The sequence below is a fragment of the Ornithodoros turicata genome, chromosome 1 (genome assembly GCF_037126465.1).
Source record: "Ornithodoros turicata isolate Travis chromosome 1, ASM3712646v1, whole genome shotgun sequence".
Lineage (NCBI taxonomy): Eukaryota > Metazoa > Arthropoda > Arachnida > Ixodida > Argasidae > Ornithodoros > Ornithodoros turicata.
This window is the reverse complement of record NC_088201.1, coordinates 40,225,672-40,246,411: the sequence shown is the minus strand read 5'-3', so window position 1 is coordinate 40,246,411 and position 20,740 is coordinate 40,225,672. Positions and strand designations below refer to the sequence as shown.

At 42.7% G+C, this 20,740-nt stretch overlaps 2 long non-coding RNA genes across 2 annotated transcripts in view; one reads left to right on the top strand and one right to left on the bottom strand.

Annotated features, from left to right (window-relative positions):
* Positions 1-1,409: 1,409 nt before the first annotated feature.
* Positions 1,410-6,451, bottom strand: LOC135378056 (uncharacterized). Its single transcript, XR_010418247.1, has 2 exons — positions 6,285-6,451; positions 1,410-5,146 (listed from the first exon to the last, which is right to left on the bottom strand). It is a non-coding gene; the product is annotated as an uncharacterized LOC135378056 (long non-coding RNA).
* Positions 6,452-6,941: 490 nt separating this feature from the next.
* LOC135378055 (uncharacterized) overlaps positions 6,942-20,740 on the top strand; it is a 24,650-nt gene continuing 10,851 nt past the window's right edge. Inside the window, exon 1 of the long non-coding RNA XR_010418246.1 lies at positions 6,942-7,144. This is a non-coding gene — a long non-coding RNA (uncharacterized LOC135378055). The remainder of the gene's footprint in view (positions 7,145-20,740) is intronic.

Here is a 20,740-nt window from a genome sequence, read left to right as displayed (position 1 = left end):
AGACTTTAACTTGTTAAACAACGAGGCTGTAAAACCAGCATCAACAAGGTAAGTCAGTGCGTAAGTATACCGTCAGTGTACAGATTTTGGTACAGATCACCTGTGTATGAAAAAATTGAACTCTCAATAGTAAATGAGGGAGACATGTTGACTTATGTAGTAACAGCATTTTGTTGGGCAGATGTTGCAAAAAGTTTGCTGTAACGTGATGAAAGATGTAAAACGTGGGTTAAATTTTCACAATAGTAACTTCATGTAACTGTTGCACATTTAGAAGATCATTTGCATTTTTGGTACCTATTTGATGCATTAACTTCTTGTGTCCACTAATTTGTCTCGTATATCAAAGATCTATGCCAGGTGAAAGATGTAGGCGTCCAGGTTATTGTTAAAAAATTTTTTGCAGTATATGTTCTTTAGGTATGGGTGCTGTTTGTTTAAGGGTGTGTTGTGGTTTAGAAGAAAGGGCATACTTAATGTTTAACACAATTTTGCCACTCATTTTTGCAAATTACGTAGCGTCATCAAGCAAGTAAATTGCCTCGATGCACCAAATATGTAAGTATCCAGTGGGATAAGGTGATACCATTACATGATTCGTTTCCGGCTTACACCAGGCAATCACTTCTTTAGATATTGCAGGTGACTGGGGCAACTATTTAGCACACCTGTAATTACAGTGAAATATGTTAGATGTAGAATGAGAAATTTTGTCCCAAATATGTTTTTTCACAGTGCTGGCAGTATCTGGAATCCCATGTTAAAAACCTTAGATGCTCAAGATAGCAGAAGCCTGTTGAGTTTTGCAACAGCTTGAAGTAAGACAGCACTATGTGCAGCATTCAGAGAAGAAAAGAAAAAAAGCACTGCAAAGTAGTAGACGACAACAGAAATGCCACGGACCTTCGCACTACACACAGTTCTGGGAATTTGTTATCACACACACACAAAGTAATCGCCTTCAATGTGTCTAGTAAAGTGGTCAAGAGGACTCTTTCTCGTGATAATAAGTACTTAAGATGGATGGTGGACACAAAGTGGCGTAGGATTTCTAAAAATCAATCATTGTGTTGTGTTCTCTCTTGAATTTTTTTTTTCCAGATTGCTTCTACCTCGGCGGAAGTCCTACCGTCTTCCAAACCAGTAATTTAATGCCGAAAAAGCCTTTTTGCAAGTACCCTTTGTGAACTTTGTAGTGATACTATCTAAATGATTATGACAAATGCAAATGTGATTAGTTCACTCATTCAAGCTAAGTGGTCACAGATTAATTACCTAACTGCATCTCTATCTCTAGTTCCAAAAGTTTTGGCATTTTTACATTGTTGCAAATCTATAAAGGAATTAAGGATGCATGCATAGGTCATACACTGATGCACTTAGATCAAGTAAAGGTACAAGCGTTAGTGTGCAGGAAAATTCTGTTTAAATCATTGCAAGAGCTCTTGCAGTTCACAGGTGACAAGCTTACAGTCAACAACTGTAGTACTACTTATTCAACAGGAATTTATAAGCCTGTAGATAGTGCAGACTGACATCTGCATTTCCATGATGAACTTATACTTTTTTCTTTCTGGGCAAGAACATTATAATGCAGATGGGTTGGAATCCAGTACCCGTGCAACACAAAAGATACCAAAGAAGAATCTGCACCATCAAAATTATAAACTTCAAATATGTTGTAATATTTCAGTGGCAAACTTGCATTCACAATTGACTTGCGAAGAATTGACATTAATTTTTCGCAGAGCAGTAAGGGGCGTATAGTATAAACACCCATGAAGGGCTGAAGTGCTTTATGATGCTCATGAACAAACAGTTAGTAAATGGGTATTTTAGCAGGGTACAAATCTGGGCAAAGTAATTGAGTTTCAGGTGTCGTCTGTGGGAGCCTCCCAGGCTATGCTTGGTCAACTGCTGTCAACTGACAGGTGGAAAGCTCGTGCTATTTATCAATCGATCAGGTAAGAAACGTATTTTATGTCCAACGTTTCATATCTTCCGTGACAGTAAAAAAATCCAAATCGTCATTTTTTCATCTTGCTGAGAGAGAAAGAGGGACTGTGGACTATACTTTCAGTCCATACCTTTAGCATTTTATCATGCAAAGTCTTATTGTACTGGGCTTATTAGAGAAAGGCAGTTGCAGTAGATGAGCTAAGCATTATCAGTACAGTATAGATTTCTCCGAGGATTCGGTTTGGGGAAATTCATGGGGATTTTGCAAAGTTTACCAACAATTTACCAGAGCATACAGAATTTGTGTGAAACAGAAAACCATAGTGTTTGTTACAACTTACAATATTTAGATAGCCCAGCTTAGCGAAGTGCTCAGAAAAGGAATACAGTATTCCCCCACATCAGCCAGCGTGCTGCATACAATCGGGAGACCAGCATGCCAGAAAACCCTGTATTTTGCGGCATGCCATAAAATTCGAGGTTAACTTTTTTTGGTGATAACTGATAAAGTAGCAAGCATCCCAAAAGGTTCCTTACAAAGAGCATTACCCCTAGGAATGGCTATGTGTGACCCATGCCAACACGTTAGCACATCTAGGTTAAATGCCACGCACAAAAGGGTTGGGAAGGTACCTCACTGTTTCGCCTTTCAAGTGCCGTGCTAGCACAAGAAGCAACAGAGATGGACGGCAGAGACCGCTTTTGTGACAATAGGCCTCAGACAGCAGCATCAGAAACATTGGCTATAGATGGTGAGCGGACATGTGGAACTTTTTTCGAAGAGGCACAATATTATGAGCAGAGCTGTGACAAGTGTACCACAGAAAGTGCCAGAGAATGCCCATTCGTTGTGTCGTAAATTCTTTGCCTTCCATAACTCTGCCATTGAAGGCATACCGGCATTTCGCACAAGAAATGTGGAGGAGGCCTCCTTGGTTCGACTTGCCACAAAACTGGACATTCGACCTCAAAGGAAAAGTGAAGCTAAGATCGTATTAAGTGTGGTGGCTGATGGAACAAAGCTAAGGCCCATTATCGGACGTTGAATTTTTTGGACTTCGAATTTTGCGGCATGCCGCTGAAGGCCAGCTTTTGGAAACCTCAAAGCTGGACTTCCTACAGTTTTGCAGCATGCCGGGTGAAGCCAGGGAATACGGTAACATTTCTATAAAGTAGTAGTATTTAAATGCATATCTATGCAAGTCACAGCTTCACATGGAAACTTTCCATATGTTCATGCTCACAAATATAAAAATATGTGCACAGGCACAATCAAGTAAACATTGAAGACTGATAAGTGTTTGTTTTGTAAGAAAAATCGTTATGGTGGACACTAGCTATTAGCAGAACTGGCAACTGTTTTGTGCATGCCATAGAATTTGTAATGACTGTGTTGTTACGTTCAAATTGTTTCTCACTTTTTCTTGAGCCAGTTCAGTGTCTGTTCATGACCATGACTCAGTTTTGTGATGACTCCTTACGAACTCCAATTGTTGCCAATCCTTTTCAACTATGGAACTGGCAGTCAGATAGCACCACAGCATGGACAATATCACACTGGGAAGATGAGAAGACAAATTTGAAAATTTGGAAGCTCCAGCATTTAGCTAGGGGTCAGAGCGCCGGACCAGAACAGGTGTTGACTGCAGTATTTTGCAGTGATGGCCAGTAGTTAACTACATATAGTTAAACTACTAGTTAAACTACCTGATTGTAGTTAAAAAGTAGTTATCAACTACTTGCAGAAATTTAGTGGCAACTACTAGTTAAACTACTATTTTAAGTACTTAACTACAGTAGTTAGGTTACTGAAGGTGCCAACTACTTCCGATTTTGCCGCAAGCTTTACGGTACGATTGTGCTTCAGACTTTTACCTTGAGCTACTTGTTTGATGAGAACGGAGGTGCAGAGCAATTGTGTCATGCATGTATACTAAATCTTCACTCTTAATGCTTGTCTAGTGAAGCCTCATTTGATTTGCTGTGAAATAATTCTGCAGCTTAGTTTATCGCGTAGGCACAGAAAGAATCCCGCCGCAAGCTTTGTATTTGACAGTCGTAGCAATGGCTTGAGCCAAAGTTTATTATTGCTTGTGATTCATATTTAGGTGTCCAAGAACACAACAAGGGATTGGTGTTGGTGGACAATGTTAAGTAGTTATAGATTAGTTAAACTACATTGCAGTAGTTAAAATAGTAGTTTTAACTACTCCCCCGAAAAGTAGTTGAACTACTAGTTAAACTACTCAGTCACAAAGTAGTTAGTAGTTATAGTTAAACTACTGTAGAAGTAGTTAGTGGCCCTCACTGGTATTTCGTTCATAGATGATAAGTGTACCAAACATAGCTATGTTCAGCCTAGGAATGCACATCATGCAGTGTGGTAGTACTTTATAATTAGGGTTCCACGTTTTCAGTGTTTATTATAGGACAAATTTGCTGCCTGATTAAATCAGACCACAAGAGACCTTTTCCTCTTTCCTTCTTTCTATTTTCAAATAGAAAGGCAGCCTAATCTAGGACCTGCTCTTACAAAAATTTGCAGAAACTCCAGGCATACTTGCATAAGTTCTTGTCAGAAATAGCTGAGTGTTCCTACTCTGGGCATATCGAATACCTCCTCAGAGTTGGCTCGCCATGCAGCATAGGTAACAATGAACAAACGGGTGAAGGCGAGGCTATAGCATATAGTGCCAGAATGTGTGAGGGCGCACAGCTTCTTTCATGCTAGGTAAGCAGTACATACAAAATTTTGTAACAACCTGATCCAGTATGCCATCCTAAGGGGGACACAAAATAAATCTACAGTTATAATGGGAAGGAACAGGTCAGCCCTTTATATTCCCCGTCTGTGCCCTGGACAGCTTTTAATATTTTACACATACTGGATCGTCATCTGTACAGACACACCATCAGCATTTTTCTCTTAAAACAAAACAGTCAAAAAATTTATTGGCATGCGTCTATTTGCTCTTTTTTAGTTCAAACTAAAAAGGCGGGACCCTATTTATAATATGTGGAAATAACTGCGACACTTGTCAAAAGTATACACGACATGACCAAGTGCTATTTACCATGTTTCACACACAAACAAAAAGTCATTTCTTGAGGGGCCAGAATAATATGTGCTGGCAAAGCTGATCATAGGTTGAACGTTTCTGTAGGACATTTTATTCTTTCGCACCATCTGAAAAAAAGAAGGAAAAATTCCAGTCGAGAAAGGGTCAACCAACCGCACAAAATGCAATTCAGTTCACAGCAAACAGAAGTATAACATGTAAGGAAAAAAAAGCCGAAGATCTTTGGTTGCACATAGTGTACGAGTTCACAACCCAAGTGTCCCCATACCAGCACAGGACAGCTGCTTCAGCCTCGCTGGGCCATCATCAGCAGTGCGCAGGTAGGTAATGTTTTGAGTAGGTGGTTTTAGAAGGTCATGTAGCACATGTCTTCCCATCAGAATAATAGCCTCACCCGCTGAAAGGCTGGTGCAAAAGCCAGTGAAGTGTAACACAGCGAATAACATTTCTGTTGGAGCAGCATCGCAGCCACTCTTGTTGAGGGCCCTGCTTCAAGGCGTTTTGTGCATACAGGTGTTACGAAGGGAACAGCTGTGATACAAATACATTTTCAGTATGGTAGCTGTAGTGAGGCCCATAGATAAGAAAATGTTTGCAGTACAAAACTGCCACGCAAAAGTACAGCTTATTGGTCATCTATAGTATCAAGCATTTTTGTACACACGTCAGAGTTTCACATTCATTCATTCATACATGTAGCAGTTAACGTGTAGTGAAGCTCCAAGGAAAGACACCTAGAGGGTTTTAGGTTCAGCACACAAAAATTGGTTGTACGTTCTGATGTGGAATTAATGCACAGCTTCAGTCAAATTGGTATAATACTGAGGACACTTTCAGAGCAATGTCAGAAGTAAGTATATACCCAACAGCTATATTTTGTATATAACTCACTACATGTTACTGATGTGCATCGAGTGCTTTATGGTATCACGTTAGCATAGTGTAACGTCTGCGGTTACTGGCTAGATGTTGCCGACCACATGACAACGAATAGCTTTGATACTTGAAGTAACAAGTTAAGCGGCAGGCAGTACTGTTATGTGCGCATTAAATTTAGTGAGATGCGAGTGTGGTGAACTCCATCGATAATTCACGGTTGTGAATACGTATAGTTTCATCTCGGCCTTTTGTTTCAGTAATGTAAAAACGTTGGGTACTTCGTAACACTTCGTTTACAGATAAGAGTCACGATGGAAACTAGCCTTGGTGGGAAACTTGCTTGAACAGAGGAAACGCGCTACATACCAAGGTACGTATGATGTAAGTATTCACTAGCATTCAGTGTAGTGCGAAGTTATCGCAGTAATGATAGTTAATTCATTAAATAACGGAATAATCCATAGTATATAGCCACCAGTAGTACTAAAACCCTCTTTCTTTGAAATTGAATAGGTGCTCGCTAGGTGGCGATAGGTTAAACGGTAGGTGGCGCTGTGGATGGAGGGTACGCCTAGTTGGCGTTGGAGAAGAGTATGCGCCTAGTATGATTTGCGGATAAGTACGTCTTTAAAAAATGCGGTCGACAGGTGGCGCCACGCGGAAAAGGTTAGTCTAATAGCTCCTTAGAATTTTATAGATGGCGCTACGAACTGCAGGTATGTCTAGCGTCTTTCAAAGCGATAAAACCCCCAGTGCTTCGTCTGTTTTGTCTGTGTCCCCTGCACCGAGGTTTTATCGCTTTTAGGTAGCACATTTCGTAAGAGATACTAGACGAGAGCACGTCTAGTAGATTTTCTTTTCGCATGTTGGGTGCGACTAATACGATGCTGAGAAGCTTTTATAGGTGGCGCCACAAACTTCATTACTTATCAAGGTGCGACTAATATAAAAGTTCATGGACAAGGATCAACTCCTGGGGCATATGTAGTCGACGCATAAAATTGTAAACGGGAACTACTAGGCTTCGTACACATTGTGCTAAGGGATGCGCCCACAATCAAAAACAAGCAACATATTGGCTACAATAATTTGCAGATTATGTTACACTCCATTCATGCAGATCACCGCTTTTTGAAATATTACAATTTTTAGAAGGCAATATGGCGTGCATAAGCCCATGCTTACTGGAAAGGAACGCACACATCACAAGTAGACATGACGACGAGGTAAGTTCCTGAAGGTGAGTTCAGAATTCAAAGTGTTGCTGAAGGTACGTCCAGCAAGCATTCCAGTGTCTTTGCAACTTAATAATTGTACGCGTCGACATGACATCCCAGGCAAAAATTTGAGCTTGAACCCAGTGGATCCACTTGAAAAATAAAATATGTCCATTTTGTTTCCTCAGTGGATCCACTTGGGATTCCAGCTCAGATTTTTGCCCTGTTGGAGATATTTGTTGAGTAGCATGGAAGACGAATGAACAATTCTCGAAATGTGCGGTTTAACGGGTTGTGACACTTGGCCCCAAGTTATGCCGGATAACTGTAGAAGACGGTTATGTATAGGGCCCGGGACTTTATGCACAAAAGTCGTCCAAAATATGCGGCGCGTAGCGTGAATATGTAGAAATATTGTGATGCAGTGGATGTTGCTCCAGAAGCTTTTGTTGCATATGCTACGATAGCTATATACTCAGGTTTTCAAAAGTGTGTGTGCGCGCGCAAAATGCACAGTCGCGCGCGGGAAACTGCCAACAGCGAACTTAGCCTAACCTCGACATCCAAAGTGCTGTTCCGTCGTGTCTGCCATGCTAAGCCTAACGGCCGCTAAAATGTGACTTTCGTTCGTTAAAACGACTTGGACAGACATAGAAAACCCGTGGAAATGGCGATGTCCTGTGTTTAGACACGACATATCATCTTACGAAGCAATTGAGCATGCCCCTTCATTTTCTTTGTTCGAGAACGCGAACTTCGATATCGGAGATTTAGCAACCGGCAATACTGCAACTGCAATACTTTGAGTTCCTTATTTTTTTTCAAGCACAACTAGCATCTCCACGAGACAGGTTTCCAGACTCTAACTTTTAATGCAAGTAGGAAGAAATTACAAATTACCACAACTGGTCGCTAAAGTCAGTTTTAACGCAAATGTCTGCAAAGGGACACGCGATTGCTTGCGGCATTCTTTTTTTAGCTCTCTGACTACTTGTACGTTCTGTTTGGAGCAGTTCTGGGCGCTAGTGGTGCTAGCCGAACTCACTGATTGCGTAGTACGAAGCAACGTACTAGTAGCTTTCTGCCCATGACCTTCCTTTTGAAACAATATGAGCATAGCAATATATATATATATTTATATACATACAGAGAGAGAGAGAAAAGAAAGTGCGGCAGCGTGAAAAAGTGGTTCAAGTGGGGGGAATATGTTTATGAAAAAGAAATGAAGAAAAAGGCCCCGATATACGAGAGAATATGCAAATGCGTCGAAATGTAACGTAATATGGAACCGTCGTATTATATGACGATCATGAAGAAATATGCAGTTATATGACACAAAACAGCTAGATTTGTGTCGTTGTGGTTGGTAATGTGTGAAGAAGCGCTAGGATGTTCATTGGAGCGCATTCTAAAAATATGCATTTTGAATGAACTCCCGGGCCCTATTCATGTGCATCGAAGTCATCCTGCATTCCAAGCCTTGCAGCAAAAGGGGAAATAGATGCATACCATACAGAATGAACACCGCAAATATCGAAACCGCCCGGCTCTCTGACGTCACGGCAGGCAAGGTCACGTGTTTTCGTGAACCAAAGGGAATGGTCGAGGTTCTTCGACGTCATAGCTTGACGCGAGGGTTTGTCTCGCCAAGAACGACACGTAGAAAAATAATTATTGCTTCCTAAGCAGTGGCGCAGCCAGAAAAATATTTTGGGTGAGTTTCTGTGGGGACCCTACATGGGGTAGAAGGATTTTACCCTGTTTCCCTTTCCCAAATGCACTACCAAAGGTACGATTTGGGGAGGTTGAACCCCGAAACCCTCCTGGCTACGCCACTGTTCCTAACCACTCTGGCGTGTAGTCCAATGAGTGCATGGTCGAATGAACCACATCTATCACAATGTCATAAGCGCTTGAAAGAGATGATAGCCGCCAATATCAGAAACGGTCGATCGAGATTTTTGTAATTTTTGCAGCAGCATTTAATTTATCGCAAACAGAACAAGTATTCTTTTCGAAGAGTGTTCTTTTATCGTATGTTCATCAGTGTTGCCAGGTCACCCGGGAGTTAACACAGGATATCGGCCACAAAAAAAATCGGTAGATGAGGAAAAACGTTTTTACTACAAAATGACGCCATATAGCCTAATGGTATCATAAAACTGATTACTGAATGTAAGAAAATACATTGGGTGAGTCTCACAAATCAAGCGCTGCTGATAACCTCCTCAAACGTTCTGCAAACGTGTGACACGAATCGCTCCCATGAGATTTAGTTCAGTAGCTCCTTGTACGCAACTAGCCGAATATGGCAAGCCGAACAGATTCTGAACAAGTTTCTGCGATGTAGAAAACGTAAGCCAGCGGTCAGCCTCCACCCCGTGTTAAAGGGCCTGCAGGTTCTCAGTGGCCTATGCGCAAGATTTGCAATGGTCTGCACTTGGCCTTCTTGCACTGTTGTTGGATCGAGTACCTCGATGTGCTCTGAGGCAATGTCTTAAAAAAGCAGCCCTGTTCTGTCTGTGAAAAATACGAGACATCAGAGACGGAAGGCGTGGTACTGAGTAGCAAGGCCATGAGTGTAATTCGATAACGTTTCAATTTCGGCTCCAGGAAAGGCTTATTAAGTTCGCAGTCTAGAAGTAATTCCAGACACAGTTTGTGCTGTCTGGGTTTTTCTCAGACGCTGTCAGACATACGTCTGCACAGTTCCCTTAGAAGTCGGCCCATGACGCACATTCCCCCAGAGCGTTAGTCGTGACGTTGCCCACCTCTGTGAGTCCGACAACGGCGAGCTCGTTCATTTACACCACCACCACCAGACATAGGAAATAGTATAAACAGCAGATAGGATTAACAGCGTCACTTTTTTATTCGTTGTCATCAATCAAGTACGGCGTAACGAAACAAAGCTCTGCGATATGAATTTGTCTTTTGCAACCCATAACCGTCTTTTAACTGGAAAGTTCAGTAGACTTTAGAATACTTTTCTATCTTTTTTCAGTATTTCAGTAGACTTTAGAAAAAATCTTCTCGGGAACAGCACCGCAAAGGATACTGCCCCGACTAGGTAGATAGACAGTAGATTGACTAGTGACCTAGTAGATATACTGACATTTCGGTAGACCTGGCAACAGTGGTGTACATTATCATCGTAGGCTAGCGTTTTAGCGTTAACGAATTTCCCTCTGTAAGACTCATGATTGTGAAAGTCATAAATTCTGGGGAAATTACCTTCCGCGCGTATAGACATTTTGATATTTCGGGTAACTGTCAATATTACCACTTATAGCATTTAAGAAGTCGTTTTCTTCTTTCCGTCGCGGTCCAAAACACGGACACCTTGCGAACTGATTTGCCAGGGGTTCGGGTCCACGAAAGAGGTAGTAAGAGATTTTTTTCCGAGAGAGGAAAAAGGGGGGAGAGCCATAAAATAAAACCAAATAAACGATAGAGTAAAGGTGGAATGAGATGCACTTTCAGCAACGCTGCAGGGTTCCACATCTACCGAATTTCGTGTGTATGTGTGTTATTTTTATCACGCAAGTTGGTCGTTGGACCCAAGGGCGTCGGAAGTCCCTCGCCATAAAAAAAAAGGGGGGGGGGGGGCTGAAGTTCGAGGGATTGGTACATTGGGCATTATTACAGTTACGTGTCATAACAGCTCAACCATTACCGTTGTAGTGGATGGCAGAATTGCACATAGAAGCAAAATGACATTTTCTTCAACTGCCTTTTCTTACAGGACCAACACATTATTACAACTTAAACAGCAATGTCCCCCTTGTACGGGGTGCACAGAAAACATAGTTCGGGGGTCTACACTGGTAACAGCTAGCCCAATCTGACCTCGGTATTGTGAGATAATCAGCTTGTGTGTTGCCGGATAGAGTTGATTTGAAAGACACGAGATGAATTTCCACGAGAGCGTGCTGTTGAAAACTTATTGAACGTTGTCAAACCTGTCAGCGTTTCAGTAAACGCCAAAGGTGACCCGCTGAAAGGTCAAATGAGAAGTTTACTTGTGCCGGTATTTAAAAAAAAAAAAATGAAAACTAGGGAAAATGACAAAATTAAATAGGAAGTTAGGGTAGCAAAAGGTTAGTTTAGTAAGTGCAGGCAATGCTGGTTTACCCGCACTATACACGCGGACGCGTTGCGAGTGCGCACGCATTTTACCCGCAACCCGCACAGACACCGATTTTTTACCCGCAAATCGCAAAAGTGTGCGGGTAACCGCGGCACCCGCGCTCAAAATGGCTTCATGACACGATTTATACGCAATTACCGTCACCTGGGAAAGGCTAATTTGAAATTTCGCCTTTCGTTTTGTTTTGCAACTTGTGACTGGCATAGACGCGTGGTTATGCGGCCAGAATTAAGCAGAGTGGCCGCTTTCGATGTGTAGTCACTCTTATAAGCGACCCCATATATTATATCATTTGACCAAATAATATGGCATTCGAAATGTCCTACAAAGCAAAACACTCACGTGGAAATAGTGATGCCAAAGCAGGTGCGCCGGAAAGTGAAGGCAATGGGGACACCTGACACCCATCCCCTGTCGTGCGCGGAAATCGGACAGGTTGTCTCGTAGTTTTACGAGCAGATTCTTACGAGATTTGCGTGTTCGCTTACGTGAACTTTGCATACTGCAGGTAATGCCCCCCCCCCCCTTCTTCTTCTAAAGTAGTAAGAAAAATCTGTTACTTCACACAAACATTCACTGCTACGGCCGTCACTACCCCTCTGGCGCAAAACGTATGTCCGGATCTGTTATTCGCATACAGGAGGTTTCATCCATTTCTTAATTTACCGAATGCCGGAAGTTTAACGCTGCGTGTAGTATGTGTGATTCCACTTCGTCACCTTTCTGTACACAGAAACTTCTTAGTGTACCCCGTAAACCCCTAGTGTACCGACGCCCCTGTGCAAGAGTGTTCCTTTAAAATGGTGCGAGATAACGTTAAAACATGGGCTATTTGCTAAAAGCGGTATAAAAAACTGGAGACAAGAAGGAAAAAGCCGAAAAGCCAGAGGCGGTTCCAGGGAAGCAAAAAAAAAAAAAAAAAGAAGGCAGTACACGGCGGTGTGCTGAATTTTCATTTCACACGACTATCCACGGTATACGCCTCGAACTTTATTTACTGGCTTACTCGCTGCGAAGCTTACAAAGTAAGTTTGCCTAAAGGCATTTTTTGCTAAGTCAGCGCGGATTAGGGAGACAGTGACAGCCAAAATAGCGCGGAGTTGGAAGAAGGCAAACAAGTTATTTGGCAGGACTGGCAGGGAGTCTTCTTGGAGCAGGACCCGGTGAATCGCCGAGCCGGCTTGAGTCAGGTTGTCTCTGGCTGAGATGAGGCGATCCTCGCGGCGCCCGAGTCTTCCGTGTGTCATCGCGAATTTCGTTGGCTCCGGGGAAAGTGTAAAGAATGTATCCATTGGCAGACGCATGTCAGGCGTGGAATGTTCCACTGGGAGAGGATAGTCAAAACATTTGCTTCAAGGGGCCAAACTTTTTTTTTTTTTTTTGCGCAGCAACTTACGTGGATTAGCATGGGACAAAATGAGTGCGCGGCAAGTAAAGGCGGTAACGTTTATGTGTTTGTCCGGGCATGCGTTCTCGGCAGCGCGAAAATTAGTGCCGCGCCAACAAACGAGCACTACTAACTCTACAGGCTCATTCACACACGCGTTTCAAAAAGCGGCGCCGCTTCAGCGTTCGCGGCGCGGCCGAGAGGAGCCGGTCACACATGCGTTTTCCGCCAGCGTGCAAACGCGTTTCGTTGATGTTGCTGTGCCAAGATTGTACCTGCGATTGGCTGCTTATGTTTTCAACCTGACTCCTCCAGTTATCGTGAACTCCTTCGACTAAAGTCGCTAATACACATGCAGAAAAGGGGCTGCAGCAGAAGCGAGACACACTGCCGGCAGCGAACACACATGGTCACACTCAAAATCGTATTTATTTTCGTTGATTCTGTGGTTTGCGTAAATTCCCAGCTCGTCGTTGACAACAAACAACTTTTCGCGAGAATGAATTCACCACCAAACACACACACACACATACACAAAGAGAAAAGTTCCCCGCGTGGTATAGCTGTTGTGCTGGGAGGCGCGCCAGCACCAAATGAGCCCCTCCGCGAGCGTTCCGATTGGTCGGACGAAAAGCGTTCTCGTGTCTGCCCTCCGAAGCTGCAGCACGGAGCGGTACTCGAAAAGTGGCTGGAAACGCTCAGCTACCCGCGTTTCGAGGCGCCGTGAACGCGAAACGCGTTCAAAAAACGTATGTGTGAATCCAGCTGCCGGACTGGACACCGAGCACCGACGTTAGAGGGGAGTCGCCGGTGGGCCGCCACGGTTCGACACTCGTGGGCCGCCCGGCACGCGGGAATATAAAATGTATCTCACAAACGTCTCTCGACTCTTCTTTCCTGTCTGGACATTTTCCTGGTGAGAATGGTAAGTTGGGACCGGTTACAAAATGAGGAATTATTCTTAGTGATACGCGGCTAACTCCTCCTGATGAAGAACAATAAAGCTAAAGCAACTGACAAGACAACAAAGGAAAAGAAAGTCTCAGGACACCGGTGGAGTACCACCAGCGTAATCACTTCACTTGCACTTTGTCCGGAGGTGTTTCCCTAAGAACGCTGCGAGACCGCGCATTCAGAATTTTCTAGCTCACGTAAATTTGCCTTCGTAAAGGTTCTGATTCAGCATTAATCTGTGGAAGAAATCTTGCAGGGTCTGCAGTAAAGGTAAGAGAAGGTAAGTTTATTATTTCATAATACGCAAGTAGCAAGGGCTCCATCAAGCTTTACCTTCACCAGTCCTAGTTTAAGCAAAAGTCAAATTATGTGGCAATGTACAGTGCTGCTTGTGAACATGACAACAACGCGAGTCGTTTAATCAGTTTTGGGACAAAACTGAAGCAAGGCTAGTATTGCACCTTGACCAGAGTTGCGAAAAATTGAATTCCACGAATGCAATAGGAGCGAATCTAAAACAGTGGACCCCACGCAGCGGCATTTAAAGGGGTGATAAGCTATAGCAGTGGAAGCTCTTGACAAACAGTTGTTTTCGTCGATAAGGAATATTCAGATTTCAATATCAGTAGGACGTTAATGACATTCAATTTTGGAAGAAAGTAAATTAAACCTTGTTTTGCGGTATAGCCACTGTTAATGGTACCGTAAATCAGGCAGGCAGGATATGTTGACGACGTAATCAAGGAGAAATGGCCGAGGCAGACCAAACTATTAGGGACGACACAGACACGTAAGCCTCAAACGCCCAGAAATTAGCGAATTCCAACAACTCGGGGGGAAAACAGCTGCTGAGTTGTTTGAATATGTTGACGAGCAAAACATGTTGTACATATGTGACAGCTAGGGAACGCTAAATGCTTTTAATTCGCTAGTAAAAACGCGGTAAAACAGGTCAGGGCGACGTCTGGTGGTAAATAATGCCAATTTGTCAAGCCACAATAAAAAAAAAAGGAAAAAACATGAGCGCAATTGGGACGGAGTACTAATGGTTCAAGCTATTGAATAGGCTTTTTTATATATATATATATATATATTTCACCTCAGCTGTTTTACAGTAGTTTTGCAGTCCTCATACTGACAGAGCCATATTTTTGCGCTCCAGGCAAACAAAAAGAGAGATCCTACTGGTGCAGTGAGGTAGAAAACATGAGTGTTAGAAGTACACGAAATATATTGAATATTCACGCAAACAGTTCAACATGATTTGTCAGATCGATTACACTGGATAATCACAAAAATCCAACCAGTGTTATCACTGGGTGCCAGTGCTGCGTAAGTTACTAAAAAAATGATATTGTGTCACAGGAAAAGCTACTGAAACTAAAATGTAATCCATCTAGTCTTCAGGTGTAATAGAGTTACTCATGAGTTATTTCGAGCTGTCCGCGTTGTGGCCACACATTACAATGCATCCCACAAGAAATAATAGCTTTTCATAACGGAATGACGGTAGTTCCTGTCAACAATGAAACTAATACGTAATGAACAATGCCTGAACACAATTCACAAACACAACACTGCAGTCAAATCAGTAGTTCTATGACATAGTGAACCGCTAAATAGCATACAGTCCATCAAAAATTAGATTTATCAGGACAGAAGTTAACATATACAGATGATTAGGTGAGGTGAGTGTCCGCGCACACAGTAAAAAAATTGTTGAAGAATACGTTTGAAATTAACCCTAAAATCTGCGCAAGACCAGCACCAATAAGAAAAATGAAAAACTTCAATGCAGTAGGAAGGCCTCGACCTTTGGAAACGTAATTAAATTAGAGTTGCAGAGTTAATTGCTCGAATTTATTCGCGTTAATTATTTGCAACGATGTGAACCTGCGTTCCAAGTTTAGAGTACAACAAAGGGGGTAAGTACGAGACGTGTGGAAAATTGGCATCATACAGCCGTGTTTTCAGTAAGAAAAACAGACGCCGATAGCATGTGCAAATGACTACCCAATATACATGCATGTAAAACGGATATCACGGATGACTTGACGATTCATATTCATTAAACTATGAAAAGTTGTCCATAGCATCGCCCACAAGGAGCTGAACATCCAGGTCAGGTCACCTCGTGTTAGAAGCGTACGAGGTTTCAGGAATTTCCACATAATAATTGACCATGTCGTCCATGTTGAAGCCGAGCGTAAACGAAAAAAAGGAACGAGTAACGATGAAAGATGAAATCCAGAAGCAATCCAGATCCGGCAATCCAGAAGATGTGGGTTCGATCCCTACAGCTGGCTAACCTTTTCAGTGACTTTCATCTTTCATCGTTGATTTCTTAGGCAATTTGAGGCCTTGTTTGTATCTGTCCCTTCTATGTTGTTCCAGCCTCAGAACATCAGTTTATCTCTTGTGAGTAACGAGTTACCGATTTTTGTAACTGAATACGTTATTAGTTACAATTTTTAGAAAAGTCACTAGGTCGTTACTTCGTTACCGAAAAAAGTAACTGATTACTGGGTAACGAGTTACGTACAACTCTGCCCACAACTACCTCTATACTTAGGCAAGTACCCCCACTCCTTCCTGCTGTCCTTTCTCCATCTGTCCACGACTGTACGTCGCTCATAGCCACAGTTGCTTCGCGGCGCTAACACGGAACTAAAAAAAAACTAAATCAAACTGAGGCAAGCATGCCTGCATTTCATGCACGATTCGCTGAATGCACTGCCCTCCGTGCTTGCAAAAAGAAAAGGTACCGGTTTCGTGCAATGGAAATGAACCGCTGTTCTGTTCCACAGTTTAAGTTCGCTTACTGTCAGCAAGTAACTGAACTAGATGCCCCAATACAAAGAAGAAGAAGAAATAGGTTTCTTTTTTTAAAAAATCAAAGAAATAAACCCCAAGGAATTTGCTCAGAATTCCTCTGAACAAACACCGCAAATGCGGACCCAGCCAAGTTTGTTGACACTGCCCTGCATAACTGCACATTATTTAGCTCACATCCATACTAGCAGGGTTCTCTCTATTCTGCTTTCACACATCATATTTCAGAAGTTTTGGCACTGCGAAGGAGTAGAAGCAGGACAGGACGAGAGGAATAAACTATACACACGTCACATTCCTTTCCTTGATGACATGCATTCCATATGATATGATATTCCTCTCGTCCTTACTCTTTCGCAGTGCCAAAACTTTTGAAATGTGAACTTATACCAAGCATGTCTTATAATAGTATTTATTTATTTATTTTTATTTTGGTACCCTCAGGGCATAAGCTTTACAGGGGGGAGTGAGACAAGAAACTAAAGGAGAAACGACAGGCACATACAAGGCAATTTCAATCATAACAACATAACAAAAATGAAAAAAAAAAAAAAAAACCACGCAGACAAGGTGGCCTAACAGAATGATGGATTGCTGCTGATTTCCTGAAGAGCGTAATGTCAGTTATTGATGATAATGATGATGGCAGTTGGTTCCACTGAGGCGATGTTCCAGGTATGAAGGACTCAGAAAACGTTGTGGCTGCACAGCGATGAATGCCCACTTTCTGGCTATTATCGACGCGAAGCGATATGTAATTAGGTGGGAGAATGAGCGATGCCTTCAACGAAGGGTTGTGGCGGTAGATTTTATGAAAGAGGTTGAGGCGACTCAATTTACGGCGCACATACAGAGGTAGGATATTGAGGCTACTTTTCATTGATGATGCACTAGCGGTGCGATTGTAATTGCCGAGAATGAAACGTGCTGATCGATTCTGAACAGCTTCAATTGCGTGAACGAGCGATTCTTGATAAGGGTCCCAGATAGCAGCCCCATATTAGAGTTTTGGTCTAATGAGTGTTTTGAACAGTGTTAACTTCAGATGAACAGGTACTAGATAAAAATTACGTTTGATGTAACCCAGAGTGCGATTGGCGCTACTGATAATGTGTTCAATATGCGTGCGCCAAGATAAGTCCGATGTTAAGTGAACGCCTAAATATTTATACGATGAAACGTGTTCAAGTATGGTGTTGTTGATGCTGTACTCTGGATAGTTCGAGGTTTTGGGGGCAAACTCTAAGGTGCTTGCATTTATTAATATTGAGCTCCATACGCCATGTGATACACCAATCAAGGACGTGATCTAAATCAGATTGAAGAACGCTGGCGTCGTCACTCTTCGTGATTTCACGATATAGCACGCAGTCATCAGCGAACAGTTTTAAGTTTGAACGAAGGCTGTTGGGTAAATCGTTAATATATATGAGAAAAAGAAGTGGACTCAACACCGAACCCTGGGGAACACCGGAACGGACTGGGATTAGATTTGAGTCGTAATTGTTAGCTGTTACATAATGAAACCGACCGCTCAAGAAAGACCGAATCCGCTCCAGAACCTGGGGATTAATATTGAGGGAGTTAAGCTTATGAAGCAGTAATTGGTGCGATACCTTGTCGAAGGCGCGTTTAAAATCAAGGAAGATACAATCTATAGCTGAGGACCGATCTAACGCTAAGTGGAGGTCGTGAGTAAAACAAGCAAGTTGCGTGTCACAGGAAAATGATTTGCGAAACCCGTGCTGAGAATCACTGAAAAGAGCATTCTCTTCTAGGTGACGCACTAAATGAGAGTAGATGATATGCTCAAGTACTTTACACGGCACGGATGTTAATAAAATAGGTCTATAATTATTGGGGGATTGTTTATCGCCTGATTTGTGTATTGGAGTGATCTTACCCAACTTCCAGTCAACGGGAACTTGTCGTTCAAGCAATGATTGTTGAAATATTTTAGAGAGAAAAATTGATGACTAAACAACAGTGCTTTTCAGAAATTTGGGAGTAATCAAATCACTGCCCGCACTGGATGACAATGGTAATGAATCGATGATCTTGCCAATTCCCACGTCATCGACAATGATGGGGTCCATCATCCATGGGCGGTATGTTTCGCATGCTGGGCGGAGGGCATTGTATATGTTACAAACTGAGCTGAAGGCGTTAGCAAAAGCCATGTTCAAAATGCCTGCGCAGGTTGCCGGCCGAATCGAACAAAGAAATCTGCAACCTATCCTTAGGGTTTACCGTGTTCCAAAACTTCTTGGGAGTTTCGGCTAGCATGGAGGGTAACTGATTTGAAAAGAAATTGTACTTGGCATTTTTAAGAGCAGCACTATAAGCGTTCAGAGAAGCGGTATATTGTTCCCACTTCTGGGGAGATGACGTTTTTCTGGCTTGACGATAAAGTCGCTTCTTCTTGTTTTTTATTCGTTTTAAAGTGCGGTTGTACCATGGTGATTCATTTCGTATGCGGATAACGCTTACCGGAATGTACTTATCCATAAGTTGCGTTATTTTCGTCTTGAACATGAACCAGTTCGACTCAACCAAGCGATCATCGAAGCCAATCAAGTTACATAGTTCATCATTGATAGCTGCGAAATTGGCTTTCTTCTAGTTACGAATGGGTTTCGTGCGTGTACTATGGTTATGCAAGTGAGTTTATACAAAGAAATGCAGTAGTGAGTGATCACTTAAACCATCAGAATGTACTACTGGTGATGCGAGGTCAGGAGTTGTGGTAAGGACTAAATCAAGAATGTTTGAACTGGTAGCAGTAACGCGAGTCGGGTTCAGAACAATTTGGTTAAAATGGAAATCATCACACGTGCCTAAAAAAGCGCAAGCATCACTGGATGATGGGACGGCAGGTGGTTCAACATTCCATAAGATACCGGGATAATTAAAGTCACCAAGAAGAAACACTGGTACAGACGGAAATCGCGTCGTGACAATATTTAATGCGTCATGTAGGTTGTCAGCAAAGTTATCAGACGATGGTGGACGATAACACACGCCGACAATGATTTTGTTATTATGTGAACCAACTGACACCCAAAGCATCTCCAGGGTGGTAGGGACATTAACAACAGCAGATGATAAAGACTCTGATACAGTAATATCATTATCTGATCATAATATCATATCTGATCACTGTAATACATTTTGTATTTGTATTCTAATACACATTTTCAAAAAGTATTTGTATTAGTATTGTAATACGCCAAAATATGTATTACCCGTGTTACTGTATTATTTGTTGAGACAGTAATACTTTTCCGCCTTCCCAGTGGGCTCTGGCCATCGCCCCTGTATGACTCAGCCATAGTATGCGCTGATGACAACGGCCCATGCTCAGGAAAAATGGGTCCACGGAATGCACCCCTTTGCATCTTTCACCTTTGCACTGTACCATTTCCCAAATTGGCACACTAGTTGACAGGGAGATAAGTATCTCGTCAGGAGTCTTGCATATATCCTTTGTGAACGTCTCAAACTTGCCATGGGTGACCTGCTCGTCTCATTTTTGCTGTCACTTCCACCATGGAAAGTCGCACCATTCTAAACGCCAATGTTTTCGTTGCGATTCATAAGGAAACGTGGCAGGACTTGCTTGACAGGAAAGAAATGACGGTCGACCTTGACTGTCAAGTGTCCTGTTAGCGTTGCGAAGCAACTGTGGTTATGAACGGCGTACAGACATGGACATGTGGAGAGAGGACAGCAGGAAGGAATGGCAATCGGGGGGGGGGGGGGGGGGTTAGTGCGTATCGCGGGCCAGGTCAGGGGGAACTGTGCCAACATTCGTCTGGTAGGTCTTCGGAAAACTCAGGGAAAACCTCAAACCCGCGTCACCTATAGTCTGGACGTGGGAGTCGATCATCCTAGCTCTAACGTCACGTGAGCTGGTAATGGCAAATATGCCGCAAGACGTTCCTTGCTTCGACCGTACAGGAGAGCACTCGGAGATTGAATTTTTGAGAATATGTTATCATTAAAGCCAAATAGTCCGCAATCCATCTATTGTTCCGTACAGGAGGCACTGTAAATTGTGCAATAAATGTGTGCGCCCGGGACCTTTCAAAAAGTTATGTACGTATTTATTTATTACCATACGCTCAAACGTCGCCCACCTACGCATTGCTGGTGAAGGCCCAATAAGGCCGAAACAGCTGTCCAATGCTGGTGTGGCGACGTTTGGGACTTATAAACATATGTTCAACGTGCAGCCAAAGAGCCTATGCTATTTTTTTCACTTAATACTTTACTGGCTTCG